Source organism: Zootoca vivipara, chromosome 1, assembly GCF_965207765.1.
Source record: "Zootoca vivipara chromosome 1, rZooViv2.hap1.1, whole genome shotgun sequence".
Classification (NCBI taxonomy): Eukaryota; Metazoa; Chordata; class Lepidosauria; order Squamata; family Lacertidae; genus Zootoca; species Zootoca vivipara.
Window position 1 is genome coordinate 128,770,064 of NC_142582.1, and position 15,340 is coordinate 128,785,403.

The 15,340-nt window shown below is 46.2% G+C and overlaps 1 protein-coding gene across 1 annotated transcript in view; it reads left to right on the forward strand.

Moving 5' to 3' along the window:
* Positions 1 to 342: 342 nt before the first annotated feature.
* LOC148687757 (uncharacterized) overlaps positions 343 to 15,340 on the forward strand; it is a 150,826-nt gene continuing 135,828 nt past the window's right edge. The window contains exon 1 of the mRNA XM_088675045.1: positions 343 to 472. The gene's annotated coding sequence lies outside the window, so the exon portion shown is untranslated. The remainder of the gene's footprint in view (positions 473 to 15,340) is intronic.

The window sequence follows — 15,340 nt, forward strand, 5'->3', positions numbered from 1 at the left end:
TTCTTGTAGTTTGAATCCATTGCTCAGTGTCCGCTTCTCTGGAGCAGCAGAAAACAACCTTTCTCCCTCCTCTATATGACATCCTTTTATATATTTGAACATGGCTATCATATCACCCCTTAACCTTCTCTTCTCCAGGCTAAACATACCCAGCTCCCTAAGCCGTTCCTCATAATGCATCGTTTCCAGGCCTTTGACCATTTTCGTTGCCCTCCTCTGGACACGTTCCAGCTTGTCAGTATCCTTCTTGAACTGTGGTGCCCAGAACTGGACACAGTACTCCATGTGAGGTCTGACCAGAGCAGAATACAGTGGTACTATTACTTCCCTTGATCTAGATGTTATACTCCTATTGATGCAGCCCAGAATTGCATTGGCTTTTTTAGCTGCTGCATCACACTGCTGACTCATGTCAAGTTTGTGGTCTACCAAGACTCCTAGATCCTTTTCACATGTACTGCTCTCAAGCCAGGTGTCTCCCATCCTGTATTTGTGCCTTTCATTATATTTCTCCCTGTTAAAATTCATGAAGCCCCCTGTGAGGCAGGAACCTCAAGTAGATCATACATGACAAGTGGCCATCCATCCTCTGCTTAAAAACCTCCAAGGAAGGAGAGTCCACAACCTTCCACTGTCAAACAGCTCTTACTGTCAGAAAGTTCTCCCTGATGTTCCTCCTTTCTTCTAACTTGGATCCAATGGTTTGGTTCCTACCTTCCAGAGCAAAAGAAACCCAGCTTGCTCCATCTTCCACCCAGCTCAATATTGTCTACACGCTAACAGGGTAGCAACTTTTCAGGGTTCCTGGTAAGGAGTCATCCCCCACCTGTATGTGTAGATGCCAGGAATGGAACCCTACGTCTTTCTGCAAGCAAAGCATTCACTCTGCCACCGAGCTAGGGCATGTGCTTAAAAAAATATAAAAGCAATATTCCAGTCCTCATTGGTCCAAAGAAAAGGCTGAACTGCCCCTTGCGCAAGGTGCATGTTTCACATTGGAATATTCTGAACCACAGCCCCATTGTATGCCTGTGTTTTGATGTCGTAATTAACTCCCTGTGCATAAACAAATTAGTGCACTGCTTTGTTTTGATCTTCCATTAAACATCAACAGTGATTAAGTCACACACGCACACAAAGTGGCGGGGAAGGGAGTTGCGCGTTCAAGATACTTGTTAGTGTGCATCTGCTGAAGGAACTGCAGCGGCCTTGATCAAAAAGGAGCACGTCATTTGCTTTGATGTTCGGCAGTGAATGTTTGGCCTGATCCAGCTGATCGGGTGTTGGCAACCAAATCAACCCCGCTGCAAAAGCTGGTCCTCGACAGGTGAACAGGAAACACATCAAGACCTGGGCAGAATATACAGGGAAACAGTAAATGCACATGGGAAATGTTCTAAATTAAATCTCATGCCCTGTGACGTGGAGGTCCTGCTTGGGGGTTTGTGAGAAGGGAATGCTGAACACCAGAACATCAGAAGAGGCTGCTGGATTAGGCCAATGGCCCATCTAGCTGAGCAAGCTGTTCTGAAAGTGGAAAACCCACAAGCAGGATTCGAACACAAGAGCTGGAATCAGAGGCAGCAGTAATGGGACCTTCTTGGAATACAATGGCGTGAGTCCCTTCATCGTAGGCTCAGGTTGTATGTTGTACGTTGTTGTTTAGTCGTCTTAGTTGCGTTCAACTCTCCGTGACCCCATGAACCAGAGCATGCCTTGGAAACTCTCACTTCTCTTCTCAAAGCTTCTCCTTTTTTTATGTCCATTGAGTTTTCTTGGCAAAATACTGGAGTGGTTTGCAAGTTCCTTCTCCAGGTAGATCACATTTAGTCTAATCTCTCGGCTATGACCTGTCCGTCTTGGGTGGCCCTGCACGGCATAGCTCATAGCTTCTCTGAGTTATTCAAGCCCCTTCGCCATGAAGGGGTCAGGTTGTATATATGTGTCAATAAACTATAAATCATAAAGACACCACAGTTTCCACTGTGCCTTGTTTTCCGAAAAGGAAACACAGACTCTGGGTAAGCATGCCTAGAATTCCCTAGAATCTTGCACCACTGTGGAGACTGGGAATGGCGTCTAACAATATGCTTGGCTGTTGTTGGTTTTTTTGTGCTTCAGCATAGGGATGGGGTAGGAATTCTCTCACACTTCCCAAGCCAATACACGGATGGAAGCACGGCTATTCTTCCAAACATGTACTTTTCCAAAAATCTGTGGCACATTTCTCCAATCACATACAGGAATGTTCATGGGAGGGAGTGTGTGTGCAAAATGCATAAATGCAAAATGCATATATGATTGAGAATTACAAAAGCACCTGTATTTTTGAAGGGATGTGGGTGGTGCTGTGGTCTAAACCACTGAGCCTCTTGGGCTTGCCGATCAGAAGGTCGGCAGTTCGAATCCCCACGACAGGGTGATCTCCCGCTGTTCTGTCCCAGCTTCTGCCAACCTAGCAACTCAAAAGCACACCAGTGAAAGTAGATAAATAGGTATTGCTGCAGCAGGAAGGTAAATGGCGTTTCCGTGCGCTCTGGTTTCCGTCACGGTGTCCCATTGCAGCAGAAGCGGTTTAGTCCTGCTGGCCACATGACCCGGAAAGCTGTCTGTGGACAAACGGCGGATCCCTCGACCTGAAAGCGAGATGAGCGTCGCAACCCCATAGTCGCCTTTGACTGGACTTAACCGTCCAAGGGTCCTTTACCTTTACCTTCACCTATCTTGAAGGAGCTGCTCCACCCCCATCCTTCTGAACTTAAGGCTGGGGGGAAAAGAGCAAGAATATAAGCTGAAAGTGACAAAGCTCTCCATCCCATCTTCATCACTGAATTTCAGCGGTGGCGTTTGAGGGGAGGGGGAATACCAGGAGTTAAATTTTAAAATTTCAAATGAATGTCAAATTCTTTCTTGGATCCAATCAGTCCCTATATTAGGGGGTGGTGGGAAGAGAGGTTCCAGGCATCATCATCATCATCATCATTATTATTATTATTATTATTATTATTATTATTATTATTATTATTTTCTGCCCTTGCTTCCAAAGGTGCCCAGTTTGGCAACAGCAAGCAATAAAACAATAGAATAGAAACTTTTCTTAAATGAACATCTTAAAAAGAATTCCAGTACAGATGATGACGATGATGATGACGACAACGATGATTCATACCCTGCCCATCTGGCTTGGTTTCCCCAGCCACTCTGGGAGAGATCTTAGCTCAAAAGGCTTCTTGTAACATTGCTGGTATAGGATTCGGCTGCCTGTCCCATCAGTTTCTGCACATTGTGTGTGTGTGTGTGTGTGTGTGTGTGTGTCTGTCTGTCTGTCTGTCTGTCTGTCTGTCTGTCTCTGTGTGGGGTTGTGTCCTCTTGTCCTCTGCCTTAGGCAGCAAAACGTCTTGGGCCGCCCCAGAGGACCCAGCGCATTTTGAAATGTTTCCCTGAAAATGCCTACTCTAAAACAAACAGAGCCAGGAGCCAGGTTGCTGTTGTTTTAATCAAGAACAAGGACACCAGCTTCCTAAGTGATTATTTACACCTGCAATTCCCCAGGGTCACCCAGGCTATAAATCCTCTAAACCAAAGAGAGAGAGAAAATGGAGAGTATCTTTCCCTTTGAGGTTCCGAATGAGGTGTGCGCGGTAGCGGTTGGGAAAACAAACTTCCCAAAAGGTGTTAAATCTCATCTGGAGGCCCCCCCCCAAAGTACTGGATGCTCCTAAATCCCTGCTTATAGATATTAACACCATGTTAGTTCCTCGACAATAAGCGATGGTTTGGACCGTTTGCTTCCCAGAAAGGATGGCCGAGGTCAAAGATGGGCTGTGCGCAAGTGTGCCTTTGCAGGTGGTGGTGCTTAGGGTGGCAACACTTCTGCCCTGGCCCCTTCTTCTGCCACTTGGATGGGGGTCAGAGAGCCACCCCTGGAGTTACCCATAATGCTCCAGAGCAACAGGTAGCGGCCACCAGCCAGCAAGTAGCTTGACTGTTCTGCTGTCGCCAACATCTTCTCCTTCCTCCTCTCATTTGCTTCTTCTGGTAAAGCTCACCTGCCCTTGACACCATGCTGGGTGTCAAGGCCGGCTCTGCTGTTTGTGGGGGGGGGGGGTTTGAAATCATTTTTATTTGATTTTACAAATATAGAGTTTAAAGGTAAAGGTAAAGGTGCCCCTGACCATCAGGTCCAGTCGTGTCCAGTTGTGGCGCTCATCTCGCTCTATAGGCCGAGGGAGCCGGCGTTTGTCTGCAGACAGCTTCCGGGTCATGTGGCCAGCATGACAAAGCTGCTTCTGGCGAACCAGAGCCAAATGGTAATTGATGGACCTTGTTGATGTTGTTGTTGTTGTTGTTGTTGTTATTGTTTAGTCATTTAGTCGTGTCTGACTCTTCGTGACACCATGGACCAGAGCACGCCAGGCACTCCTGTCTTCCACTGCCTCCCGCAGTTTGGTCAGAATCATGTTCGTAGCTTCGAGAACAATGTCCAACCATCTCATCCTCTGTTGTCCCCTTCTCCTTGTGCCCTCAATCTTTGTCTTCTCTTCTCATGAGGTGGCCAAAGTATTGGAGCCTCAGCTTCAGGATCTGTCCTTCCAGTGAGCACTCAGGGCTGATTTCCTTCAGGATGGATAGGTTTGATCTTCTCGCAGTCCATGGGACTCTCAAGAGTCTCCTCCAGCACCATAATTCAAGAGCATCCATTCTTCGGCGATCAGCCTTCTTTATGGTCCAGCTCTCACTTCCATACATCACTCCTGGGAAAACCATAGCTTTAACTATACGGACCTTTGTCGGCAAGGTGATGTCTCTGCTTTTTAAGATGTTGTCTAGGTTTCTCATTGCTTTTCTCCCAAGAAACAGGATTTTAGAGATGCTTGGGTGGGGCATGGCCAAAAAAGGTTGGGAACCACTGGAAGAACATAGCTCCTCTTTCTCCCGCTCCTTTTTAAATTTACTTGATGGAGCCCTGCATGCAGAAATGGTGTGTGTGTGTGTGTGTGTGTGTGTGTGTGTGTGTGTGTCAGTGCCTTTCCCTGCCCTGCCCTGCCCCTCATACCTCTCATGGGCAACTCGGGGAAAGCCAAGATGGCGTGAGGAGAAAACGGCAGTTGGGCTGGAGGGAGAGGAAGAGGGCGGGGAGCGCAACAAACGGGCACATGGGCTCGCGCACACACACACAGACTGGCCCCATGTGCCACCCAACGTCCACCCTCAGCTCTCTCCTCCTGGGCCAGCTCCCCCTTTTGCCATTGGTGCCCCAATTTCCGCATCTGTCCGGAATGTTCCGGACGTATGGCAAGCCTAGTCCTTGCCTGCCAGCTTCCTCCTCCTCAGCCTCCATGTTGCCCTTGGGCATCTCAGCCAGGAGGAGGAGAAGGGGAAGAAAACTAGAATTAGTTGCCTCCTCCTGTCCTTGGCTCTCTGACGCCACCTACTGTTGGCCTTTCTGGTTTCCAGCCAATCGGTTTCAACACGCACCGACCACCATTGGATTGTTCTCCAGAGACCCATCTTTTCCAAACCGCCTTTGTCTCAGTCCCTATGGCCTGCTCCCCCAACCCAAACAATGTTCCCTCTCCCACCCTGAGTGAGAACGAAATTTGACGCCCCCTCCTACTAAATATTTCTTCTTTTCACAATAATTCCTTTTGGTACAGTTGCTTTATTATGGACTGTGTTAGCAGGTAGCTGTATTATTATGATTATGATTATTATTTTGTGCCCCATGTGGGGGATCCACCCACACCACCCTAAATCTAGTGCTACCCTCTCCTTCCCTTCCTGATTGTTGTTCCCGCTGTCAAAACTGGATGTTCCTCAGGGCAGAGACCTGTGTTCATCTACCTGTTTGCTTGGGTTAAATGGATGACACCTACATTGATGATGTAGTCATGCTTGAAGCAAAGCACATTTAAGTTCCCATTCATGTTAATGGCTGAGAGATTTAGACACATCCTTAACTTCCCTACTGAAATCCAGGGGACTTTAAAAGTGTTTACATTTAACCAGATCATCTTTGCTGCTACAATAGGGTTGCCATATTTGAAAAAGTGAAAATTCGGACACAAACATTTGTTGAGCTTTGTTGGCAAAATTGCAAAAATAAAAATAAAAATGGATGTTTTTGAGCTATTTTTAAGGGAAATCAGCAAAAACGACACTGCCGACATGGGTTTCCACTCGTCCAGATTTTCCCAGACATTTGTTTGACAATTTTTACCTGGACACTGCTTCCGACTGCAGTATTCCATGTTTGTCGGGGAAATTCCAGACATCTGACAACCCTATGCTACAACAACAACTGAATGATACAGCTTTCATTGCTATTCCATCCCGCCCTTATTTCTGATCTTCAGGTGTAAGTGTCCTTGCTTATTTCAGGTAGGTAGCCATGTTGGTCTGACGCAGTTGGGAAAAAAAATGGTCCAGTAGCACCTTAGAGACCAACTAAGTTTGTTCTGGTTATAAGCTTTCATGTGCATGCAGAAGTGTTCGAATCCCCGGAACAGGGTGAGCTCCCGTTCCTCGGTCCCAGCTCCTGCCAACCTAGCAGTTCGAAAGCACGTCAAAGTGCAAGTAGATAAATAGGTACCGCTCTGGCAGAAAGGTAAACGGTGTTTCTGTGCGCTGCTCTGGTTCGCCAGAAGCGGCTTAGTCATGCTGGCCACATGACCGGGAAAAACTGTCTGTGGACAAACGCTGGCTCCCTCGGCCTTTAGAGCAAGGGGTCCTTTACCTTTACCTTTTTTAAGGTGCTACTGGACAATTTGTCCTTGCTTATGTAAGCAGACCCAGTATTATGTAAGGGACCCAGTATTATTACAGTATTATGTAAGGGACCCAGGTGGCGCTGTGGTTAAACCACTGAGCCTAGGGCTTGCTGATCAGAAGGTCGGCGGTTCGAATCCCTGTGACGGGGTGAGCTCCCGTTGCTTGGTCCCAGCTCCTGCCAACCTAGCAGTTCGAAAGCACGTCAAAATGCAAGTAGATAAATAGGAACCGCTACAGCGGGAAGGTAAACGGCGTTTCCATGTGCTGCTCTGGTTTGCCAGAAGCGGCTTTTCATGCTGGCCACATGACCTGGAAGCTATACGCCGGCTCCCTCGGCCAATAATGCGAGATGAGCGCGCAACCCCAGAGTCGGTCACGACTGGACCTAATGGTCAGGGGTCCCTTTACCTTTACCTTATGTAAGCAGAACAGCATCACCCATGTATTGGTTTAGGGGAGTTGGAAGTGAGATAGCAGAGATCATTCTGCTAGTCAATAAGGGATGGAGGTGCGGGTTAGCAACCAAGCAGAGTGGCTTGGTCTGAAGTAGTACAGGAGCTGATTGGCTGAGTAGTTCTTGGAGAGTTTTTCCTCCATATGTTTGGCTGTCTGCCTCCCTGCTTTTTACAAGGCCTGACCTAAGAAGAGCTGGCCTTAAGGGAGGGTGAACCTGAGGCACTTAGGTGAGGGGGACGCCAAGCTGAGCTCACTGCTTGTGGTTTTTTAAAGGTACTGTGTGCAGTGAGCTAGCGTGGCAAAAAGTAAGCTGCATTTCAAGGTCCTGCAGATTGTTGGGGCACTAACCACAAAAACGATTTCCCTTCAATTAGCTTTAAAGTATGTTTTTTCCCTTTCAGTTTCCACTTTGATGTCATTTGTGCTAGGTAAAAATCGGTGGAAGACAGCTTTCCTTTGCCGTGATGTTATTAAACACTTAGCACTTCAAATACTCTGAACACCATAAACCTTCTATAAATGATAATGAAGCCATGAGATTTAAAAGGTCAGCGGGATACCTTTTTATTTGTAACTTTCCTTTGTTATTTTACTCCTCCCCTAACATCTGGGCCCCCAAGGTTGAAGAACACCGGAAATAATGTAGGAATATACCTGCCTAATAATGTAGGAGTACACCTGCCTGACGCGGGTGGTGTTGTGGTCTAAACCACAGAGCCTAGGGCTTGCCGATCAGAAGGTCGGCGGTTTGAATCCCCACGACGGGGTGAGCTCCTGTTGTTCGGTCCCAGCTCCTGCCAACCTAGCAGTTCAAAAGCACGTCAAGTGCAAATAGATAAATAGGTACCGCTCCGGCGGGAAGGTCAATGGCATTTCCGTGCGCTGCTCTGGTTCACCAGAAGTGGCTTAGTCATGCTGGCCACATGACCCGGAAGCTGTCTGCGGACAAACACCGGCTCCCTCGGCCTATAGAGTGAGATGAGTGCCGCAACCCCAGAGTCGTCTGCGACTGGATGTAATGGTCAGGAGTACCTTTACCTTTACCTTTTACACCTGCCATCACCCACATCCATTTTAGCTCTGCAAGGATGATGGGAGTTGTAGTCCAACACTTGGGCACCCAAGTTTCAAGAACCCCGGTCTGGCAGAAGTTCTCCCAGCCCTGCCTGGAAGTGCAGGGGATAGAACTGGCATCTTCTGCCTTCTGCCACCGAGCCGCATCCCTTCCACCCCTGTGTACCTGGGAAGGATCGCATTACCAAACGCTCAACCACCTCGTCCTCGTATTTAAATATTCTCCAGCACGGTTTCAATAATAAAACCGCTCGCTTATAAAGATGCGCTTTCAGAACATGCGGCTGGGGCTGAGGTTTACAACATCATTATTTGGTTTTATTTGCCAAATGTCTTACCTGGTATATTATCTGCTTTTACAGATGTGTACCGCGTTTGATTTTTTAATTGGTCTTATTTACCAAATGTCTTACTCATTAGACTATCTACTTTTTCAGATGTGTCCTCTTTGATTTCGCTGAGAAGAGAACAGGCATAGCAAATCAGGACCGTGATTAGCGTCTGGAGAATTTTCCAGCATTCTGTTCCCTCTCCTGAAATCCAGTGGCTCTGAATATCACGCCTACTGTACAACAAATACCTCCCCTTCTGTCCTTCAGTTCAGTCTGGAATGCATAATCATCCCAGCCAATTAAACATGCAAAGTTAATAAGACCCACAATGATAACGGCGGAGCGGGGAAGGATTCTGCTTTCATAGGCCCAGTTCTGTGGCCAGCATTATTATGCAAGTCGACCACGCTGCCAGGCCTTGCCTGAAGTCTCCAGGTTTGCCTGGCTCCCTCCCTCCGAGTGGCGAGTTTCAGCTTGGCAAGAACCGGCTGCAAATTATAGCATTGAGCAGTCACGCCAAGTCCTAGGGGCAGAGGTATCTCCGACCCCAATAAAATATGCTGGCCCAGGGCCAGGCACCCTCAATGTTGAAGGGATGGAGGAGGCCGATAGCCGAGCCGAGTGCCATGCGGTTCAGTGGCTGGCTCCTCCTGAGCCCACGAGAGGAAGCTGCGCTGTTCTCGGCACTCGGCCTCCTCTCGATGCTGCGACGTTGCGCATGACGTCACAATCTTGGGCGCAAGACAGTGACTCTGGCATAGAGACTCCGGAGGGAGGTCTTCCCCCCCCCTCCCAATTTATCCCCTGGAAAAGCTCAGATAGTGAAGCATGGGGTGCGGGTGGCGCTGTGGGTTAAACCACAGAGCCTAGGGCTTGCTGATCAGAAGGTCGGCGGTTCGAATCCCTATGATGGGGTAAGCTCCCGTTGCTTGGTCCCAGCTCCTGCCAACCTAGCAGTTCGAAAGCATGTCAAAGTGCAAGTAGATAAATAGGTGCCACTTCAAGCGGGAAGGTAAACGGTGTTTCCGTGCGCTGCTCTGGTTCGCCAGAAGCGGCTTAGTCCTGCTGGCCACATGACCTGTAAAGCTGTCTGCGGACAAACGCCGGCTCCCTCGGGCCAGTAAAGCGAGTTGAGCGCTGCAACCCCAGAGTCGTCTGCGACTGGACCTAACGGTCAGGGGTCCTTTACCTTTACAGCTCAGATTGTGAAGCATGAGACTCTTAATCTCAGAGTCGTGGGTTTGAGTCCCACCTCGGGCAAAAGATTCCTGCATTGCAGGGAGTTGAACTAGATGACCCTCGCAGTCCCTTCCAACTCTAAGATTCTTTGACTCTATGAATTAACCTCCTTCTCCAAGGCTGCCCCCTATGACAGCACCAGGGTCTCAGGTTTAGGCCCTGATTTTTTTGGGGGGGGGTCAGCTCAGAGTTGTGCATCTTTTTTGCAAAGGGGGAAAGCTCCATTTTTTAGCACCAACTCAAAGCTGCCGAGTTTCCTTGCAAAGGGAAAAAATCCTGTTTTTATGCGGTTCAACTCACAGTTCTGCAACTTCTCTAGGAAAGAGACCCATTTCTACAGTTTCCAGACAGATAATCTAATCAGCCAGTCACATGTCTCCCTCAGCAAACAACAAATGAGGCCTAGGCAAGGGGCTGGAGGGGTCGGGACGGGAGCTAGCTCTCTTATCTCCCTCCCGATCTCTTGCAATCAGCTGCTGAGCGGGTTCTCTTTCCCTCTTGTTAGCCTATATATATATATATATATATATATATATATATATATATATATATATATATCATGATCTGCCTTTTGCCCCATGGCAATTCAGTTCCAGGGACCACGCATTCGCTCCATAAGACACACAGACATTTCCTCTTACTTTTTAGGAGGAAAAAGGTGTTTATGGAATGAAAAATACGGATTTGTTTATTTAGAAAATGTATAGACCACTTGCTTTAAAAAAAAAGCGGTGTACAAGTCCAATATGTAAAATATGACAGAAATATGCAAAGCAATTCTGTAGATTGGCACTCCTGTTGCTACATGACTGGTGCCCCCTAACTGCACTTTCTGGAAGCAGTTGAAGACATTTCCATTCTGACTGGATGAATGGGTCTTGGTCAGAAGTGCCTACTTTGTATGGTGTTAGGTTTTTTTTAAAAAAAAGAAACACATTTGCTGCTTTTGTGTTCTCAACTCTTTTTCATAGCCTTCCTTGTGCATTGCACTGAGGCTCTTCTGTAGAAGGTGATTCACATCAATGGTGAGAGTTATAATTAAAAACAAATATACATAAAGCCATTATAAAAGGGGGGGGGCAAGAAAAATCAATAAAACTTTTAAATCAAATGTAACTAAATAATGTGTCCAAATGTCCTTACGGAAACAGACAAGTTTTCAACAGGCGTTCAAAACAGTATAAGTGAAGGCAATTGCTTATTTTTAGCAGTGGAGTGTTTTATACTGAAATAATAATAATAATAATAATAATAATAATAATAATAATAATAATAATTTATTTATTTATACCCCGCCCATCTGGCTGGGTTTCCACAGCCACTCTGGGCGGCTCCCAACAGAAAAATGAAATAAAATAATCTATTAAACATTAAAAGCCTCCCTAAACAGGGCTGCCTTCAGATGTCTTCTAAAAATCTGGTAGCTGTTTTTCTCTTTGACATCTGATGGGAGGGCGTTCCACAGGGTGGGTGCCACTACCGAGAAGGCCCTCTGCCTGGTTCCCTGCAACTTGGCTTCTCGCAACAAGGGAACCGCCAGAAGGAAACGTACTGGGAGCCACTGTAGATCTTTCAAGATATAATAATAATAATAATAATAATAATAATAATAATAATAATACAAGCAAGCAAGCAAGCAAGCAAGCAAGCAAGCAAGCAAGCAAACAACAACATTTATACCCCCCCCCCTTATTCCAAGGAGGACAAGATGACATGCGCAGTTCTCCTGCTCAGCATTTAATCCCCACAACAACCCAATCAGGTAGGTTAGACTGAGAAATTGGGTGACTGTCCCAAGGTCACACTCAGTGAGTTTCATGGCTGAGTGGGGATTCGAACCCTGATCTCCCAGCTCCTAGCCAGACACTCTAACCACTGCACTACTGTGGCGCTTGGTGATTAAATGAGGAAAAGGAGAAGCCGGTGTGGTGTAGTGGTTAAGAGCGGTAGACTCGTAACCTGGTGAACTGGGTTCGAGTCTCTGCTCCTCCACATGCAGCTGCTGGGTGACCTTGGGCTAGTCACACTTCTCTGAAGTCTCTCAGCCTCACTCACCTCAAAGAGTGTTTGTTGTGGGGGAGGAAGGGAAAGGAGAATGTTAGCCGCTTTGAGACTCCTTCGGGTAGTGATAAAGCGGGGTATCAAATCCAAACTCCTCCTCCTCCTCCTCCTCCTCCTCCTCCTCCTCCTCCTCCTCCTCCTCCTCCTCTTCTTCCTCTTCTTCTTCTTCTTCTTCTTCTTCTTCTTCTTCTTCTTCTTCTTCTTCTTCTTCTTCTTCTTCTTCTTCCCCCTTGAGTGCCTTGGAGAGAAAAGTTCGGCTATAAATGCAATAAACTAATTGGAAATAAATGGTGGTGAAGGTGGTAATAGTAATATATTATTTTTATTAAATAAGGCTGCAATTCTAGACACACACCAAACGCAGCATAGCTTCCTGAGCTGTCAGTGATTTAACTCCGCTGCCCTAGAAAGAATTTATAGAAGCCTAGAGCTGAGCCCAAATGGAAAGAAAGTTGTGCTTATACGACTTTCAACTTTTCCGTAGCTAATGGGGACAATACAGTCCAATGCTGTGCACTCACTGGTGATGGGAACATGCACACTTTGACCTGTGGCAATAGATCAGGCATCCCCAAACTGCGGCCCTCCAGATGTTTTGGCCTACAACTCCCATGATCCCTAGCTAACAGGACCAGTGGTCAGGGATGATGGGAATTGTAGTCCAAAACATCTGGAGGGCCAAAGTTTGGGGATGCCTGCAATAGATGAACACTCCAGCAGTGATGGGGCTAGTTTGTTTGTTTGTTTGTTTGTTTTATTTTTATTTTTTAAACCACCCTGCATCAAAAGAATTTTGACAAGGATGCTTATAGCAAAAAAATGGAAGGAGGGAAAGAATGGCAAATTAAACTTAGTGAATATATAGATTTGGCAAGATTAACGGCAGTCTTAAGGGGACAATCAGAACAAAATTAATAAAAGAATGGGACTGTGTTAAAGAGTACATTAAAAAAAACATTATTCTGGAGGAAAAATGTTGGTATGTGATGAGTGAAGTTTTGCAGGGTCAAAGAAATGAAGAAATGGTTGTAATAGGTATAAAGCTAGAAGTAATATAAATATAACACAACAATTAAGAAGATTGAAAATTTGAAGTCCCAAAACAGTGGAAGGAAATCAAAGTCTATGTATGTTTTGTTATGAATATTATGGGATTTTTTTAGTCTTTTTCTTTTCCTTTTTGGTTCTATATGTATTATTTATGTTGTAATTTTGCACTGGGGGAAAAAAATTTAAAAGAAAAGAAAGAAAAAGAGTTTTGACAATATGTAATCCAGAGCTCTGACGAGAACGGCAGTCCGTCGGCCAAACGAAGGAGAGAAAGCTGGTTTGAGCAACTGAGAATTCTTTGGCACAGTGAAAGGTTAAAGAGGCAAAGTCAGGAATGAAAAGCGTAAACTTCTCGATTAAATTCTGTTTGCAAAGTTTAATTAACGGGGAGGCACACAAACTCACAACTTGAGAACCCCGTTGTTGCCCGGACCGTTCCGCAGCTCGGCATACCTTAAGTGTTTCTTGGCCAAATGGCTTCCGGAGAAATTTGTCAGCCCAGCCTTTTTTATTTTTAATTTATGTTACAGTGATCTGACAGCCGGGTAGGTCAGAAGGAGAAATTTAGAAAGGATGTACAGATAGCCCAATAGTGCATTGCAGGAGGCAGTGGTGACCATCAACTTGGGTGGCTTAAAAAGGGAACTGTTAAAATTCAAGGAGAAGAGAGCTATCAATGGCTACAAGCCAGGACGGCTCTGCTCTGAATCCCAGTTGCTGGAAACCACAGGAGGGGAGAGGGCTCCTGTGTTCGAATCGTGCTTGAGGGTTCCCCAGTAAAGGCATCCGATTGGCCACTGTAAGAACAGGATGCTGGAGGTCTGTTCTCTTATATATATAATCTTTATTGGTTTTTGCACATGTTTTCCAAACATACGGTAACATCCCATCTTATACAATACAACAAACTTTTTGGCTATCACAGCGTAGGAACTCTGTCAACCTCGGCGAATAGTTTTCTAACTTCCTTTCTGATTTTGCATTTTATTTTAATAGTTATTGCCATAAAGTCAATAGTTCGTATATTCTCCTTACAAAACTTCTTGCAACCCTACAAGCGATGCCAATTGATTACAATTGTCTTTCAAATATATCGTGAATTTCTTCCAATCTTTTAGGAAAGTCTGGTTTTGCTGGTTCCGAATTTTCCCAGTTAATTTCACCAACTTGGCATAGTCCATCAGTTTCACCTGCCACTCTTCTTTTGTTGGTAGTTCTTAGAATCTTAGAATCATAGAGTTGGAAGAGACCACAAGGGCCATGCAGTCCAACCCCCTGCCAAGCAGGAAACACCATCAAAGCATTCTTGACATATGCCTGCCAAGCCTCTGCTTAAAAGTTCTTGCAGCAGGACTGTTCTCATTGTATTATCTTCTCTTCCTTCATGCCCCACTATGAGCTATCAAGGCAGCTTGAAAAAGTAATTTATGAAAGGTTAGGACGGAAGTTTGATGGGGGAAATGGTCCCAGTGTTCTTGCCTCACCTTCCTCTCTCATAAGTTGCCATCTTTCCCACGTACCTGTATGCATCGAAAACTTCCCCTTCCAAAAGAAGAAGAAGGGGAGGAGGAGGAGGAGATGAAGAAGAAGAAGAAGAAGAAGAAGAAGAAGAAGAAGAAGAAGAAGAAGAAGAAGAAGAAGAAGAAGAAGAAGAAGAAAACATTATAGAGAAAAATGTTTATATATATATATAATCCTGCTTTTGTTCCCGATAAAAGTAGGTCAAATTGTGCAGAGTCTGATTTCTGCATTCTGCTGTGAGCACATTGTTAGTTAAGCCATAGGCGTCTGAAAACTACACTTGCGCCTACCCCCACATACCCCCCCAGCACCTCCCAGTGGTTCTTCCACATTGAAGTATATAGTGTGCAGATCAATGGAAGTAATAGTCCCACTCAGCAGCGCCGGGCATATGGGGCTCATGGGGCTGCTCTAGCCCCCTCAATATTTTGAAGCAGGGAGCCCAGCCCCACCAATATTGAGGGGGCCAACATCCCCCTCTTCTGCTAGGTGCCCTCTGTGTGCCACAGCCCCTGCCCAGGATCCCAGGAGATTCCATGCCAAAAGGTGCACACAGAAAAGAAAAGCCATGGTGCATCTGCAGCAGCACAACCAGACGCCTTCATCGGCCCCGGCTGCAACAAAACATGTCTCTCCTGTATCGGTCTCTACAGCCACAGCAACCTTCCAGCAGTTTGACTTCACCCCAAAGGCATACTCCTCCCGAGACAGATGGATGTTAACAAGAAGAATTATTGCGCTGGATTTTGATGAAATATAGTCTCGGCTGCCTTTGGTTTGAAACGTGAGGAATGGGCAAAGATTATTCAGGAACGCTGCGGGAAGCTGCTGTTTGG